This window comes from Triticum aestivum, chromosome 7A, assembly GCF_018294505.1.
Source record: "Triticum aestivum cultivar Chinese Spring chromosome 7A, IWGSC CS RefSeq v2.1, whole genome shotgun sequence".
Lineage (NCBI taxonomy): Eukaryota > Viridiplantae > Streptophyta > Magnoliopsida > Poales > Poaceae > Triticum > Triticum aestivum.
Window position 1 is genome coordinate 49,612,929 of NC_057812.1, and position 17,523 is coordinate 49,630,451.

Below are 17,523 nucleotides of genomic sequence, written 5' to 3' on the forward strand. Positions count from 1 at the left end.
CCTGGATGTGATCACGGACATGACGAGGAGTCTCAAAATGGCCGAGACATGAAGATTTATATATTGGAAGCCTATGTTTGGATATCGGAAGTGTTCCGGGTGAAATCAGGATTTTACCGGAGTACCGAGGGGTTACCGGAACCCCCCGGGGGCTTAATGGGCCATAGTGGGCGTTGTGGAGAAGAGGAGAGGCGGCCAGGGCAGGGCCGCATGCCCCTCCCCCCTAGTCCGAATAGGACAAGGAGAGGGGGGCGGTGCCCCCCCTTTCCTTCCTCTCTCCCTCCTCTTTTCCCCTCCACTCCTAGTCCAACAAGGAAAAGGGAGGGAGTCCTACTCCCGGTAGGAGTAGGACTCCTCCTGGCGCGCCTCCTCTAGGCTGGCCACACCTCCCCCGTTGCTCCTTTATATATGGGGCCAGGGGGGCACCCTAGAGACACAACAATTGATCGTTTGATCTTTTAGCCGTGTGCGGTGCCCCCCTCCACCATAATCCACCTCGATAATACTGTAGCGGTGCTTAGGCGAAGCCCTGTGTCGGTAGAACATCATCACCGTCACCACACCGCCGTGCTGACGAAACTCTCCCTCAACACTCATCTGGATCGGAGTTCGAGGGACGTCATCGGGCTGAACATGTGCAAAACTCGGAGGTGCCATGCATTCGGTACTTGATCCATCGGATCGTGAAGACGTACGACTACAGCAACCGCGTTGTGCTAAAGCTTCCACTTTCGGCCTACGAGGGTACGTGGACAACAATCTCCCCTCTCGTTGCTATGCATCACCATGATCTTGCGTGCGCATAGGAATTTTTTTGAAATTACTACGTTCCCCAACAAAATGTTCGGTTCTACTAGTAAAAAGTCCGTACAGCATAGATACTCCATAAGCACAGCAAACAACTAGTCCAAATCATTAAGATGGAGCCTGGCATCTTACAGTACTATGACGAATGGAAGCTCCTTGTTCATGGCATCTTCTTCCTACCCCTCAAACAATGGAAGTGAAATTATGATCTCTTGGAGGCGATGCATAGTTAACATAAAGCGGCTCAAAGGATCTTCGTTGCTCACATTTCCTAAAAATGCACCAGCAATGTCACAATGCAACAGACGGCTAACACACTGCTCGATCAACAGTTCACGCTCGTTGATCAGGGCCATCCTAGGGGGATGTTTAGTGCTCATATCAAGTGGTGGCAATGCCTCCATTGCTGACAAGTTAATCCGGTACTGAAAGCCCCACGTCTCAGCATCATAGTCCTGCAACACCCAAACATCTAAATTGACACAGTCATTGGTGGTGTGATAACCCACAAGTATAGGGGATCACAACATTTTTCGAGGGTAGAGTATTCAACCCAAATTTATTGATTCGACACAAGGGGAGCCAAAGAATATTCTCAAGTATTAGCAGCTGAGTTGTCAATTCAATCACACCTGGAAACTTAGTATCTGCAGCAAAGTGTTTAGTAGCACAGTAATATGATAGTGGTGGTAATGGTAAAAAAAGAGTAGTGCAAGCAATAGTAAATATTTTTGGTATTTTGTAGTGATTGTAATAGTAGCAAAGGGAAACTAAATAAGTGTAAACCAGTATATGGAAAACTCGTAGGCACCGGATCAGTGATGGATAATTATGCCGGATGCGGTTCATCATGTAACAGTCATAACATAGGGTGACACAGAACTAGCTCCAATTAATCAATGTAATGTAGGCATGTATTCCGTATATAGTCATACGTGCTTATGGAAAAGAACTTGCATGACATCTTTTGTCCTACCCTCCCGTGGCAGCGGGGTCCTATCGGAAACTAAGGGATATTAAGGCCTCCTTTTAATAGAGAACCGGAACAAAGCATTAGCGCATAGTGAATACATGAACTCCTCAAACTATGGTCATCACCGATAAGTATCCCGATTATTGTCACTTCGGGGTTGTCGGATCATAACACATAATAGGTGACTATAGACTTGCAAGATAGGATCAAGAACACACATATATTTATGAAAACATAATAGGTTCAGATCTGAAATCATGGCACTCAGGCCCTAGTGACAAGCATTAAACATAGCAAAGTCATAGCAACATCAATCTAAGAACATAGTGGATACTAGGGATCAAACCCTAACAAAACTAACTCGATTACATGATAAATCTCATCCAACCCATCACCGTCCAGCAAGCCTATGATGGAATTACTCGCGCACGGCGGTGAGCATCATGAAATTGGTGATGGAGGATGGTTGATGATGACGACAACGACGAATCCCTCTCTCCGGAGCCCCGAACGGACTCCAGATCAGCACTCCCGAGAGGTTTTAGGGCTTGGCGGCGGCTCCGTATCGTAAAACGTGATGATTTCTTCTCTCATATTTTTTCTCTCCGAAAGCCAATATATAGAGTTGGAGTTGGCGTCGGAGGAGCCTCAGGGGGGCCACGAGGTAGGGGGGCGCGCCCCCCACCCTCGTGGACAGGGTGTGGGCCCCCTGGACTTCATCTTTGGTGAGGATTTTTTATTATTTTTTATAAGACATCCCGTGGAGTTTCAAGTCATTCCGAGAACTTTTGTTTTCTGCACATAAAACAACATCATGGCAATTCTGCTGAAAATAGCGTCAGTCCGGGTTAGTTCCATTCAAATCGTACAAGTTAGAGTCCAAAGCAAGGGAAAAAGTGTTTGGAAAAGTAGATACGACGGAGACGTATCAACTCCCCCAAGCTTAAACCCTTGCTTGTCCTCAAGCAATTCAGTTGACAAACTGAAAGAAAGAAAGAAAAACTTCTACAAACTCTATTTGCTCTTGTTGATGTAAATATGTAAAGCCAACATTCAGGTTTTCAGCAAAGATTATAACTAACCACATTTGCAATAATTCTTGGGTCTCACAACTACTCATATCAATAGAATAATCAACTAGAGAGCCATAATAATAAATCTCGGTTGACAACACTTCCTCAAAACAATCATAATATGATATAACAAGATGGTATCTCGTTACCCGTTTCTGAGACCGCAAAACATAAATGCAGAGCACCTTTAAAGATGAAGGACTGACTAGACATTGTAATTCATGGTAAAAGAGATCCAATCATAGTCATACCCAATATAAATTAACAATGATGAATGCAAATGACAGCTGTGCTCTCCAGCAAATGCTTTTTAATAAGAGGGTGATGACTCAACATAAAAGTAAATGGATAGGCCCTTCGCAGCGGGAAGCAGGGATTTGTAGAGGTGCCAGAGCTCGGTTTTGAAATAGAGATAAATTATATTTTGAGCGGTATACTTTCATTGTCAACATAACAACTAAGAGATGGCGATATGGTCCATGTCACACACATTATAGGCGGTTCCCAAACAGAATGGTAAAGTTTATACTCCCCTCCACCAACAAGCATCAATCCATGGCTTGCTCGAAACAACGAGTGCCTCCAACATACATCAGGTCCCAGGGGGAGTTTTGTTTGCAATTAATTTTCATTTAGTTTGCATAAAGCATGGGATTGGGCATCCCGGTGACCAGCCATTTTCGCGTGAGTGAGGAGCAGAGTCCACTCCTCTTGAGAATAACCCGCCTAACATGGAAGATAAGGGCAGCCTTGGTTGATACATGAGCTATTCGAGCATACAAAACAGAATATTTATTTGAAGGTTTAGAGTTTGGCACATACAAATTTACTTGGAACGGCAGGTAGATACCGCATATAGGAAGGTATGGTGGACTCATCTGGAATAACTTTGGGGTTTAAGGGATTGGATGCACAAGCAGTATCACTACAAAAAAATACACTTCCGTGATGATACGTGTTTGTCATAGTAGGTCCCTTTTTTTGTCATGCATGTACATCCATGACAAATTTATGACAGAATCAAGATAGTCATACCTGTGCTGTCGTAGAAGTGTTCCATGACATTACCAAAATTATCATCACGGAAGTGTCCACTTCCATGATGATAAATCGCGCGTCACAGAAGTGCTTTCGTCAAGGGTGACCGACACGCGGCATCCACCGTAACGGAACGCCGTTAAGCTATCGGGTCGGTTTTTGGATCCGGTAACCCGTTAACAGCCCCGACCAATGGGAAATTTCCACGTGTAAAATTCTTATTGGCCGGATGAAACACGTGTCAGCTCGTCAGTGGGTCAGATAGGCGCCTATGATACGTCAACACGTGGCACGGCCCAACAGAGGCCCATTCCTATGTAAAGGCCGGCCTGTTTGACTTGGTCAAAAGCTGGCGGGCCGGCCATGGAAAGCTGTTAACGGCCTGTTCGAATATAGCCCATTTACAGCCCGCTAACCCAAGGCCCGTTATGCCCTATCTGAATTAGGCCCAGTAGCGTCATCTGGGCCATCCAATATGATTCCAGCCTGTTTTTACTTCTGGCCCATGTATGGCCCATGATGTCTTTCGGCCCATATGAGGCCTTATGTAACTCTTGGCCTACTAACGGCCCATGGTGAAACTGGACCATAATGAACAGTGTATCACTTTACACCCATTAACGGCCCATGGTGAAACTGGCCCGTGATGAACAGTGTATCACTTTATACCCATTAACGGCCCGTTATTCCGTTCGGCCGTTTCCAGCCCATGTTATCTTTCGGACTTCTCAGAGCCCATTTTGAAGGAAATATGCCCTAGAGGCAATAATAAAGTTATTATTTATTTCCTTATATCATGATAAATGTTTATTATTCATGCTGCAATTGTCTTAACCGGAAACATAATACATGTGTGAATACATAGACAAACAGAGTGTCACTAGTATGCCTCTACTTGACTAGCTCGTTAATCAAAGATGGTTATGTTTCCTAACCATGAACAAAGAGTTGTTATTTGATTAACGAGGTCACATCATTAGTTGAATGATCTGATTGACATGACTCATTCCATTAGCTTAGCACCCGATCGTTTAGTATGTTGCTATTGCTTTCTTCATGACTTATACATGTTCCTATGACTATGAGATTATGCAACTCCCGTTTGCCGGAGGAACACTTTGGGTTCTACCAAACGTCACAACGTAACTGGGTGATTATAAAGGAGCATTACAGGTGTCTCCAAAGGTAGATGTTGGGTTGGCGTATTTCGAGATTAGGATTTGTCACTCCGATTGTCGGAGAGGTATCTCTGGGCCCTCTCGGTAATGCACATCACATAAGCCTTGCAAGCATTGCAACTAATGAGTTAGTTGTGAGATGATGTATTACGAAAAGAGTAAAGAGACTTGCCGGCAACGAGATTGAACTAGGTATTGGAATACCGACGATCGAATCTCGGGCAAGTAACATACCGATGACAAAGGGAACAACGTATGTTGTTATGCGGTCTGACCGATAAAGATCTTCGTAGAATATGTAGGAGCCAATATGGGCATCCAGGTCCCGCTATTGGTTATTGACCGGAGACGTGTCTCGGTCATGTCTACATTGTTCTCGAACCCGTAGGGTCCGCACGCTTAAGGTTACGATGACAGTTATATTATGAGTTTATGCATTTTGATGTACGGAAGGTTGTTCGGAGTCCCGGATATGATCACGGACATGACGAGGAGTCTCGAAATGGTCGAGACATAAAGATTGACATATTGGAAGCCTATGTTTGGATATCGGAAGTGTTCCGGGTGAAATCGGGATTTTACCGGAGTACCGGGAGGTTACCGGAACCCCCGGGAACCATATGGGCCTTAGTGGGCTTTAGTGGAAAGGAGAAAGGGGCAGCCCAAGGTGGGCTGCGCGCCTCCCCCTTCTCCTAGTCCTATTAGGACTAGGAGAGGTGGCCGGCCCCCTCTCTCTCCCCCCCCCAAGGAATCCTATTCCAACTAGGATTGGGGGGGGGGATCCTACTCCCGGAGGGAGTAGGACTCTCCTGGCGCGCCCCTTGTGGCCGGCCAGCCTCCCCCCTTTGGTCCTTTATATACTGAGGTAGAGGCACCCTAGAACACACAAGTTGATCCACGTGATCTATTCCTTAGCCGTGTGCGGTGCCCCCAGCCACCATATTCCTCGATAATACTGTAGCGGAGTTTAGGCGAAGCCCTGCTGCTGTAGTGCATCAAGATCGTCACCACGCCGTCGTGCTGACGAAACTCTTCCCCGACACTTTGCTGGATCGGAGTCCGGGGATCGTCATCAAGCTGAACGTGTGCTCGAACTCGGAGGTGCCGTAATTTCGGTGCTTGTTCGGTCGGATCGTGAAGACGTACGACTACTTCCTCTATGTTGTGTCAACGCTTCCGCAGTCGGTCTGCGTGGGTACGTAGACAACACTCTCCCCTCTCGTTGCTATGCATCACATGATCTTGCGTGTGCGTAGGACATTTTTTGAAATTACTACGAAACCCAACAGTGGTATCAGAGCCTAGGTTATTTATGTTGATGTTATATGCACAAGTAGAACACAAGTGAGTTGTGGGCGATATAAGTCATACTTCCTACCAGCATGTTATACTTTGGTTCGGAGGCATTGTTGGATGAGACGACCCAGACCAACATTACGCGTACGCTTACGCGAGACCGGTTCCCCCGACGTGCTTTGCACACAGGTGGCTTGCGGGCGACTGTCTCTCCAACTTTAGTTGAACCAAGTATGGCTACGCCCGGTCCTTGCGAAGGTTAAAATGGAGTCTATTTGACAAACTATCGTTGTGGTTTTGATGGGTAGGTGTGATTGGTTCTTGCTTAAGCCCGTAGCAGCCACGTAAAACTTGCAACAACAAAGTAGAGGACGTCTAACTTGTTTTTGCAGGGCATGTTGTGATGTGATATGGTCAAGACATGATGCTGAATTTTATTGTATGAGATGATCATGTTTTGTAACCGAGTTATCGGCAACTGGCAGGAGCCTTATGGTTGTCGCTTTATTGTATGCAATGAAATCGCGATGTAATGCTTTACTTTATCACTAAGCGGTAGCGATAGTCGTGGAAGCACAAACTTGGCGAGACGACAACGATGCTACGATGGAGATCAAGGTGTCACGCCGGTGACGATGGTGATCACAACGGTGCTTCGGAGATGGAGATCACAAGCACAAGATGATGATGGCCATATCATATCACTTATATTGATTGCATGTGATGTTTATCCTTTTATGCATCTTATCTTGCTTTGATTGACGGTAGCATTATAAGATGATCTCTCACTAAATTATCAAGAAGTGTTCTCCCTGAGTATGCACCGTTGCGAAAGTTCTTCGTGCTGAGACACCACGTGATGATCGGGTGTGATAGGTTCTACGTTCAAATACAACGGGTGCAAAACAGTTGCACACGCGGAATACTCAGGTTATACTTGACGAGCCAAGCATATACAGATATGGCCTCGGAACACGGAGACCGAAAGGTCGAGCGTGAATCATATAGTAGATATGATCAACATAATGATGTTCACCGATGAAACTACTCCATCTCACGTGATGATCGGACATGGTTTAGTTGATTTGGATCACGTGATCACTTAGAGGATTAGAGGGATGTCTATCTAAGTGGGAGTTCTTAAGTAATATGATTAATTGAACTTAAATTTATCATGAACTTAGTACCTGATAGTATCTTGCTTGTTTATGTTGATTGTAGATAGATGGCTCGTGCTGTTGTTCCGTTGAATTTTAATGCGTTCCTTGAGAAAGCAAAGTTGAAAGATGATGGTAGCAATTACACGGACTGGGTCCGTAACTTGAGGATTATCCTCATTGCTGCACAGAAGAATTACGTCCTGGAAGCACCGCTGGGTGCCAGGCCTGCTGCAGGAGCAACGCCGGATGTTATGAACGTCTGGCAGAGCAAAGCTGATGACTACTCGATAGTTCAGTGTGCCATGCTTTACGGCTTAGAATCGGGACTTCAACGACGTTTTGAACGTCATGGAGCATATGAGATGTTCCAGGAGTTGAAGTTAATATTTCAAGCAAATGCCCGGATTGAGAGATATGAAGTCTCCAATAAGTTCTATAGCTGCAAGATGGAGGAGAACAGTTCTGTCAGTGAGCATATACTCAAAATGTCTGGGTATAATAATCACTTGATTCAATTGGGAGTTAATCTTCCAGATGATTGCGTCATTGACAGAATTCTTCAATCACTGCCACCAAGCTACAAGAGCTTCGTGATGAACTATAATATGCAAGGGATGAACAAGACTATTCCCGAGCTCTTCGCGATGCTGAAAGCTGCGGAGGTAGAAATCAAAAAGGAGCATCAAGTGTTGATGGTCAACAAGACCACTAGTTTCAAGAAAAAGGGCAAAGGAAAGAAGAAGGGGAACTTCAAGAAGAACGGCAAGCCAGTTGCTGCTCAAGAGAAGAAACCCAAGTCTGGACCTAAGCCTGAAACTGAGTGCTTCTACTGCAAGCAGACTGGTCACTGGAAGCGGAACTGCCCCAAGTATTTGGCGGATAAGAAGGATGGCAAAGTGAACAAAGGTATATGTGATATACATGTTATTGATGTGTACCTTACTAATGCTCGCAGTAGCACCTGGGTATTTGATACTGGTTCTGTTGCTAATATTTGCAACTCGAAACAGGGGCTACGGATTAAGCGAAGATTGGCTAAGGACGAGGTGACGATGCGCGTGGGAAACGGTTCCAAAGTCGATGTGATCGCGGTCGGCACGCTACCTCTACATCTACCTTCGGGATTAATATTAGACCTAAATAATTGTTATTTGGTGCCAGCGTTGAGCATGAACATTATATCTGGATCTTGTTTAATGCGAGACGGTTATTCATTTAAATCAGAGAATAATGGTTGTTCTATTTATATGAGTAATATCTTTTATGGTCATGCACCCTTGAAGAGTGGTCTATTCTTATTGAATCTCGATAGTAGTAACACACATATTCATAATGTTGAAACCAAAAGATGCAGAGTTGATAATGAGAGTGCAACTTATTTGTGGCACTGCCGTTTAGGTCATATCGGTGTAAAGCGCATGAAGAAACTCCATACTGATGGACTTTTGGAACCACTTGATTATGAATCACTTGGTACTTGCGAACCGTGCCTCATGGGCAAGATGACCAAAACACCGTTCTCCGGTACTATGGAGAGAGCAACAGATTTGTTGGAAATCATACATACAGATGTATGTGGTCCGATGAATATTGAGGCTCGTGGCGGATATCGTTATTTTCTCACCTTCACAGATGATTTAAGCAGATATGGGTATATCTACTTAATGAAACATAAGTCTGAAACATTTGAAAAGTTCAAAGAATTTCAGAGTGAAGTTGAAAATCATCGTAACAAGAAAATAAAGTTTCTACGATCTGATCGTGGAGGAGAATATTTGAGTTACGAGTTTGGTGTACATTTGAAAAATTGTGGAATAGTTTCGCAACTCACGCCACCCGGAACACCTCAGCGTAATGGTGTGTCCGAACGTCGTAATCGTACTTTACTAGATATGGTGCGATCTATGATGTCTCTTACTGATTTACCGCTATCGTTTTGGGGATACGCTCTAGAGACGACCGCATTCACATTAAATAGGGCACCATCAAAATCCGTTGAGACGACGCCTTATGAACTGTGGTTTGGCAAGAAACCAAAGTTGTCGTTTCTAAAAGTTTGGGGCTGCAATGCTTATGTGAAAAAGCTTCAACCTGATAAGCTCGAACCCAAATCGGAGAAATGTGTCTTCATAGGATATCCAAAGGAAACTATTGGATACACCTTCTATCACAGATCCGAAGGAAAGACTTTTGTTGCTAAATTCGGAAACTTTCTAGAGAAGGAGTTTCTCTCGAAAGAAGTGAGTGGGAGGAAAGTAGAACTTGACGAGGTAACTGTACCTGCTCCCTTATTGGAAAGTAGTACATGACAGAAAACTGTTTCTGTAACGCCTACACCAGTTAGTGAGGAAGATAATGATAATGATCATGAAACTTCAGAAGAAGATACTACTGAACCTCGTAGATCAACCAGAATAAGATCCGCAACAGAGTGGTACAGTAATCCTGTTCTGGAAGTCATGATGCTAGATCATGATGAACCTATGAACTACGAAGAAGCAATGGTGAGCCCAGATTCCGCAAAGTGGCTTAAAGCCATGAAATCTGAGATGGGATCCATGTATGAGAACAAAGTATGGACTTTGGTTTACTTGCCTGATGATCAGGAAGCAATTGAGAATAAATGGATCTTCAAGAAGAAGACTGACGCTGATGGTAATGTTACTATCTACAAAGCTCGACTTGTCGCAAAAGGTTTTCGACAAGTTCAAGGGATTGACTACGATGAGACCTTCTCACCCGTAGCGATGCTTAAGTCTGTCCGAATCGTGTTAGCAATTGCCGCATTTTATGATTATGAAATTTGGCAGATGGATGTCAAAACTGCATTCCTGAATGGATTTTTGGAAGAAGAGTTGTATATGATGCAACCAGAAGGTTTTGTCGATCCAAAGGGAGCTAACAAAGTGTGCAAGCTCCAGCGATCCATTTATGGACTGGTGCAAGCCTCTCAGAGTTGTAATAAACGTTTTGATAGTGTGATCAAAGCATTTGGTTTTGTACAGACTTTTGGAGAAGCCTGTATTTACAAGAAAGTGAGTGGGAGCTCTGTAGCATTTCTGATATTATATGTGGATGACATATTATTAATTGGAAATGATATATAATTTCTGGATAGCATAAAAGGATACTTGAATAAAAGTTTTTCAATGAAAGACCTCGGTGAAGCTGCTTACATATTAGGCATTAAGATCTATAGAGATAGATCAAAACGCTTAATTGGACTTTCACAAACAACATACCTTGACAAAATTTTGAAGAAGTTCAAAATGGATCAAGCAAAGAAAGGGTTCTTGCCTGTGTTACAAGGTGTGAGATTGAGTAAGACTCAAAGCCCGACCACTGCAGAAGATAGAGAGAAAATGAAAGATGTTCCCTATGCTTCAGCCATAGGCTCTATCATGTATGCAATGCTGTGTACCAGACCTGATGTGTGCCTTGCTATAAGTTTAGCAGGGAGGTACCAAAGTAATCCAGGAGTGGATCACTGGACAGCGGTCAAGAACATCCTGAAATACCTGAAAAGGACTAAGGATATGTTTCTCGTATATGGAGGTGACAAAGAGCTCATCGTAAAAGGTTACGTTGATGCAAGCTTTGACACTGATCCGGACGATTCTAAATCGCAAACCGGATACGTGTTTACATTAAATGGTGGAGCTGTCAGTTGGTGCAGTTCTAAACAAAGCGTCGTAGCGGGATCTACATGTGAAGCGGAGTACATAGCTGCTTCGGAAGCAGGAAACGAAGGAGTCTGGATGAAGGAGTTCATATCCGATCTAGGTGTCATACCTAGTGCATCGGGTCCAATAAAAATCTTTTGTGACAATACTGGTGCAATTGCCTGGGCAAAGGAATCCAGATTTCACAAAAGGACCAAGCACATCAAGAGACGCTTCAATTCCATCCAGGATCTAGTCCAGGTGGGAGACATAGAGATTTGCAAGATACATACGGATCTGAATGTTGCAGACCCGTTGACTAAGCCTCTTCCACGAGCAAAACATGATCAGCACCAAGACTCCATGGGTGTTAGAATCATCACAGTGTAATCTAGATTATTGACTCTAGTGCAAGTGGGAGACTGAAGGAAATATGCCCTAGAGGCAATAATAAAGTTATTATTTATTTCCTTATATCATGATAAATGTTTATTATTCATGCTGGAATTGTATTAACCGGAAACATAATACATGTGTGAATACATAGACAAACAGAGTGTCACTAGTATGCCTCTACTTGACTAGCTCGTTAATCAAAGATGGTTATGTTTCCTAACCATGAACAAAGAGTTGTTATTTGATTAACGAGGTCACATCATTAGTTGAATGATCTGATTGACATGACCCATTCCATTAGCTTAGCACCCGATCGTTTAGTATGTTGCTATTGCTTTCTTCATGACTTATACATGTTCCTATGACTATGAGATTATGCAACTCCCGTTTGCCGGAGGAACACTTTGGGTGCTACCAAACGTCACAACGTAACTGGGTGATTATAAAGGAGCATTACAGGTGTCTCCAAAGGTAGATGTTGGGTTGGCGTATTTCGAGATTAGGATTTGTCACTCCGATTGTCGGAGAGGTATCTCTGGGCCCTCTCGGTAATGCACATCACATAAGCCTTGCAAGCATTGCAACTAATGAGTTAGTTGCGAGATGATGTATTACGAAACGAGTAAAGAGACTTGCCGGTAACGAGATTGAACTAGGTATTGGAATACCGACGATCGAATCTCGGGCTAGTAACATACCGATGACAAAGGGAACAACGTATGTTGTTATGCGGTCTGACCGATAAAGATCTTCGTAGAATATGTAGGAGCCAATATGGGCATCCAGGTCCCGCTATTGGTTATTGACCGGAGATGTGTCTCGGTCATGTCTACATTGTTCTCGAACCCGTAGGGTCCGCACGCTTAAGGTTACGATGACAGTTATATTATGAGTTTATGCATTTTGATGTACCGAAGGTTGTTCGGAGTCCCTGATATGATCACGAACATGACGAGGAGTCTCGAAATGGTCGAGACATAAAGATTGATATATTGGAAGCCTATGTTTGGATATCGGAAGTGTTCCGGGTGAAATTGGGATTTTACCAGAGTACCGGGAGGTTACCGGAACCCCCCGGGAACCATATGGGCCTTAGTGGGCTTTAGTGGAAAGGAGAAAGGGGCAGCCCAAGGTGGGCTGCGCGCCTCCCCCTTCTCCTAGTCCTATTAGGACTAGGAGAGGTGGCCGGCCCCCTCTCTCTCTTTCCCCCCCGAGGAATCCTATTCCAACTAGGATTGGGGGGAATCCTACTCCCGGAGGGAGTAGGACTCTCCTGGCGCGCTCCTTGTGGCCGGCCAGCCTCCCCCCTTTGGTCCTTTATATACTGAGGTAGAGGCATCCTAGAACACACAAGTTGATCCACGTGATCTATTCCTTAGCCGTGTGCGGTGCCCCGAGCCACCATATTCCTCGATAATACTGTAGCGGAGTTTAGGCGAAGCCCTGCTGCTGTAGTGCATCAAGATCGTCACCACGCCGTCGTGCTGACGAAACTCTTCCCCGACACTTTGCTGGATCGGAGTCCGGGGATAGTCATCGAGCTGAACGTGTGCTCGAACTCGGAGGTGTCATAATTTCGGTGCTTGATCGGTCGGATCGTGAAGACGTACGACTACTTCCTCTATGTTGTGTCAACGCTTCCGCAGTCGGTCTGCGTGGGTACGTAGACAACACTCTCCCCTCTCGTTGCTATGCATCACATGATCTTGCGTGTGCGTAGGAAATTTTTTGAAATTACTACGAAACCCAACACATTTATTCTTGGGCTCATTTCCAGCATTTGTTTACTTACGGCCCGTTGCTGTCATTTTCTGCTTGTGGGCCAAATTCAGCCTGTGGTTACAGTCGGCCTGTTTGTGGTCCGTTAAAACGTTGGGCCATTTTCATAGCGTCATCAAATACGGCCTATTAAGGATGGCCCGTTATGGTCGGCCAATGAACGGACGATTCCAACTCTAGCCCGTTTACAGCCATAATGCGGCCTGTTATTGGCCCATGTTTGGCCATTGATCATACTGCCCGTATAAGGCCCATTGATGATACGACCCGTAGAAGGCCCATTGTTTCTACGGCCCGTAGAAGGCCCATTGTCTCTACAGCCCGTAGAAGGCCCATTGTTTCTACGGCCCGTAGAAGGCCCACTGTTTCTATGGCCCGTAGGAGGCCCAGTGTCACTATAGTAAATATTAGCCCATGGTTATTGTGGCCTAGTTTTAAAAAATATGTTAATGCAGCCACTAGCAAACCGCAGAAAAAGAACTGCAATGACTAGAAGAAAACAAATAAACAAGACAACAAGGAAATAAATAAGCAAGCAACTTACGCTAGGCTATCACGGCTATCACACATATTACATCCACTGGGCATCAAAGTTCGCCACCAGTGCAAATAAACGCGCCGACAAAAGAATATACAAAACTGAGAGCACTTCAGAAGGCACTAGGCCTGGCCAGGTCGGGCCCCCCAAACAGCTGAAGAAGTTGAGTAGACCTCAGTTGTGTCAACGATAGATGCATCAACACTAGATTTAAGGCATGATGGTGCGCACAGCAGTCCTATGACATCTTCATTGCATCTTTGACTTCAAGTCGGAGCTGAGCTGAAGCAAGCCTTTCCGCTTTAAGTTGAGACTGAAGAAGTCGAACTGATTGAGGCAGCGACTGCACAGAGGTTGTCTCACACCTGCTGGTGAGTAGCTTCAACTCACTGTCTTCATCAAGACAGGACCTTGGGGTCATCTCGCTATCCTCAAGATGGTTTGGCTCACTATATTCCCTAAAGTTCTGCCTGGCGAAAGAGATACGAGTCTGAAAGAGAAACAAGGAGACACGTAACAGGTTTCACAATTACATAAGCAAATAAATGGATCTGTTCTGCATAAGGAACATGTTTTCACAACTACAATTTGAAACTGGTAGTTGTTGCAAACATCCAACCAGATGTAAACAGCAAAGCAAACAACCGTGGAGGAAATGATGCCTATCCTAATCTATACTAGAACAAAGTTTGAAGGCTTGAGAAGGATGAACTTACATTACATGTTAACACGGGTCGGACAAAGCCCTTCTCCATGTTGATGGAAGGATAATTCAATAAATTCCCCAAAGAAAATTCTTTATAAGCGTTGCCATTATTCTACATTTTGCAAAGAGTAAATATAGATCAAATAATATTGGAAGAAACAGAGGATAATGAAGCTCAGGTGCAGACTGATGATACATAATCAAATAGCAATTAATTAAGTACAACGTTACAAGGCAAAAGGGAGAGAGGTACTGACAAGAGCAATGCAGAGCCCGTTATTGTTTTGAGATTGTATGATCCTTTGAGCAAGGAGATTCATCTGAAATTAGTTTTCATACAAGAGAGAAGGTAAGGCACAAGCAGAAATTTATGAGTTCAAATTTTGAATTGATATCATAGACAGTACCTGACACTTGGCTCCCAGCAGTTCTAATAGGGGTTTGGCCACTGGAGTAGGGGTAAAGTGTGGTACAGTTGGGCCTGTGTTTTCTGTGGCTGCTAATCTATCTGATTTAACAGGTATCACTACCTTTTCCAAATACCTAGTTTGTACTCCTTGACGACCTGCACTCACCCTCTTCCTTTTGGACACCTATTACGAAAGAACAACATTTGACTGGAAAAACATAGTGTGACGACACATGGAATAGGTACAGAAAATGGATAGGTATGTCATATACTCATATATGATGCTTCAACTAAGCAGATGGTGTAACAAAGTAGAAGTAATGCAAGAGGTCAGAAGCAAAATATGTGCGACCAATACAACTTTGCAAAGTTAGAGCAAGCACCTTGATGGGTGAATAAGATAGGCCATCCTCCACCATGCCAAGTTTGTTAGGCAGTGGATCATTTCACAATATTCCTCTCGCGCGCCCAGTCTCATATTCATTTTGATAATCTTCAATATCTGACATGCATGAAAACATAAAAACAAGTGAGATTTTCTTTGTAATGCAGAAGTGATTCTAATCCAATACTGCCTCCCTGTAAACCCCTTTGTGCTATCTCTGCAATTCTTTTAAAAGATGCCATGCATGCTGTAATTTGTTGTGTGCATTAATATAATGTGGCCTACTACTCAAAATATGAGAGCTCCAGAAGTGATGACAATTTGCAGATGATAGCTTCAACATATAGTAAAGAAGAACAAGTCGACCTGACCTGATAGATTCAAAATATACTAAGGGAGAACAACTCGACCTGACCAGTCGACCATAAGAGAAGAGTATCATCTTAAATAAGAGCAGAAGAGCAAGCAGATTGAAGATATTACAAGTCTTTTAATACAATGTCGGTTGGCCACCCATGATGAACCAGAGCGCACAGAGAAATACTATTCTTTTCGCTCTCTCCATATGTGGCTCACATCCATTTCGAAACTAAAGTAGGAACATTTAGCTAACCAATTAAACATCTCTCAGTTTTACTAATATCAGCAATAATATCAGATATGAATTTGTACAACTAACTTGTTTAGCTCGATGGGTGGAGCAGTGCTATTACGACATGAACCACGTAGGCTGATTGTGGTCATCATAAAATGGGCAAAACATAAGCATGATGAGTACATTGTTGACCATGGCAGTGGGATGGCAGATCTGAAGCTGCAAACCGCGCAAAGGGTAGTTAGCAACCGATGTTTTCTTTGAAATAACAACTAAGATTTGGTATGGACAAGAAAGTATGGTCAACAAGTGACAAAGAAATGCAATTATGTTGTCTCTCTATATGTCGCGACATGCATTTGGAAACTCAAGTGGGACCTTTAGCTAACCAATTAAATGTGTCGGTTAACTAATATCAGTATCATATCACAATCATATTTGAACAACTAAGCTTTCGAATTCTGAGTGTTGTGTTGTTTAGCTTGAAGGGTGGAGTAATGCTAGTACGACAGAAAGCACCTACGCAGATCATAGTAGAGTAGATAAAAGGGGAAAACCCTAAGCATCAAGAGAAAAATCAGGAAAGTGGAACTAGCTGGACCAGTGGGTGGCGCACATGCTTTTTGAAACGAATATAGGAACATTAGGTGACCAATTAAACGTTCTCTGTTTTAGTGATATGAGCATCATATCAGATTCGTATTTCAACACGTAAGCTTTGGGTTGAGGTCATGAGGAGCAGTGCTAGCATGACACGAAGCACCTACGATGATGGTAGTGAATATAAGGGGGGGGGGAAACCATAAGCTTTACGAGTATAGTGCCCGTGCCATGGCGGATCTGAAGGTGCAAACTGGACAAAGCTACTTCGCAACCAATGTTTGCTTTCAACTAGCCACTACGATTTGGTACGGACAAAAAAAGTATAGTAAACAAATTACGATCGATTTTCCAGGTGAGATCAATAACTTAAGCACATATGGAAGAGTACCAGCTCTCTTGCGACGCCGTGTAGGCCTATGCTGATACGTTGAGGGTGCTGCGGGTGCGATGGCTGTCAGCGGCGGGGAAGAAGACTTTAGACGGCAGACGGCCGGGTTGGGGGATATATCCTGTTGCCGTGGATGAGGCGGTCGTAGGAGCGGCAACGGCAAGGTGGATGACGGCGCCGATGAAGCGAGAGGAGGCGATGAAAGGATCCTGATCCAGCGCTGTGGATGAGAGACGTCCTTCTCTTGCAGTGGACGACGGGGTAGGGGTAGCGGCTCCGGCAAGGTGGAGGATGGGGTGGCGGACGGAGGAGGCTGGCCGCAGTGCGGAGGTTGTCGTGCCGCCGCCGGTGTATGAATGGGGAAATGGAGGGGAGGGGGATCTCAAACTTTGGGATGCGCTTCTCTGAAATGGGGGAAAGTTACGAACTTACCCCCCGTTAAAAATTTCGGACATCGCGTTGGTTGGGGATAGGACGGTAATCTAGCATCTCCCAAATATTTGCCGGTAACTATTTAAGGCGAGGAGAGGGTGTTTT

The 17,523-nt window shown here is 44.3% G+C and overlaps 1 pseudogene; it reads right to left on the reverse strand.

Moving 5' to 3' along the window:
* Nucleotides 1–935: 935 nt before the first annotated feature.
* LOC123152963 (uncharacterized) overlaps nucleotides 936–17,523 on the reverse strand; it is a 58,585-nt pseudogene continuing 41,997 nt past the window's right edge.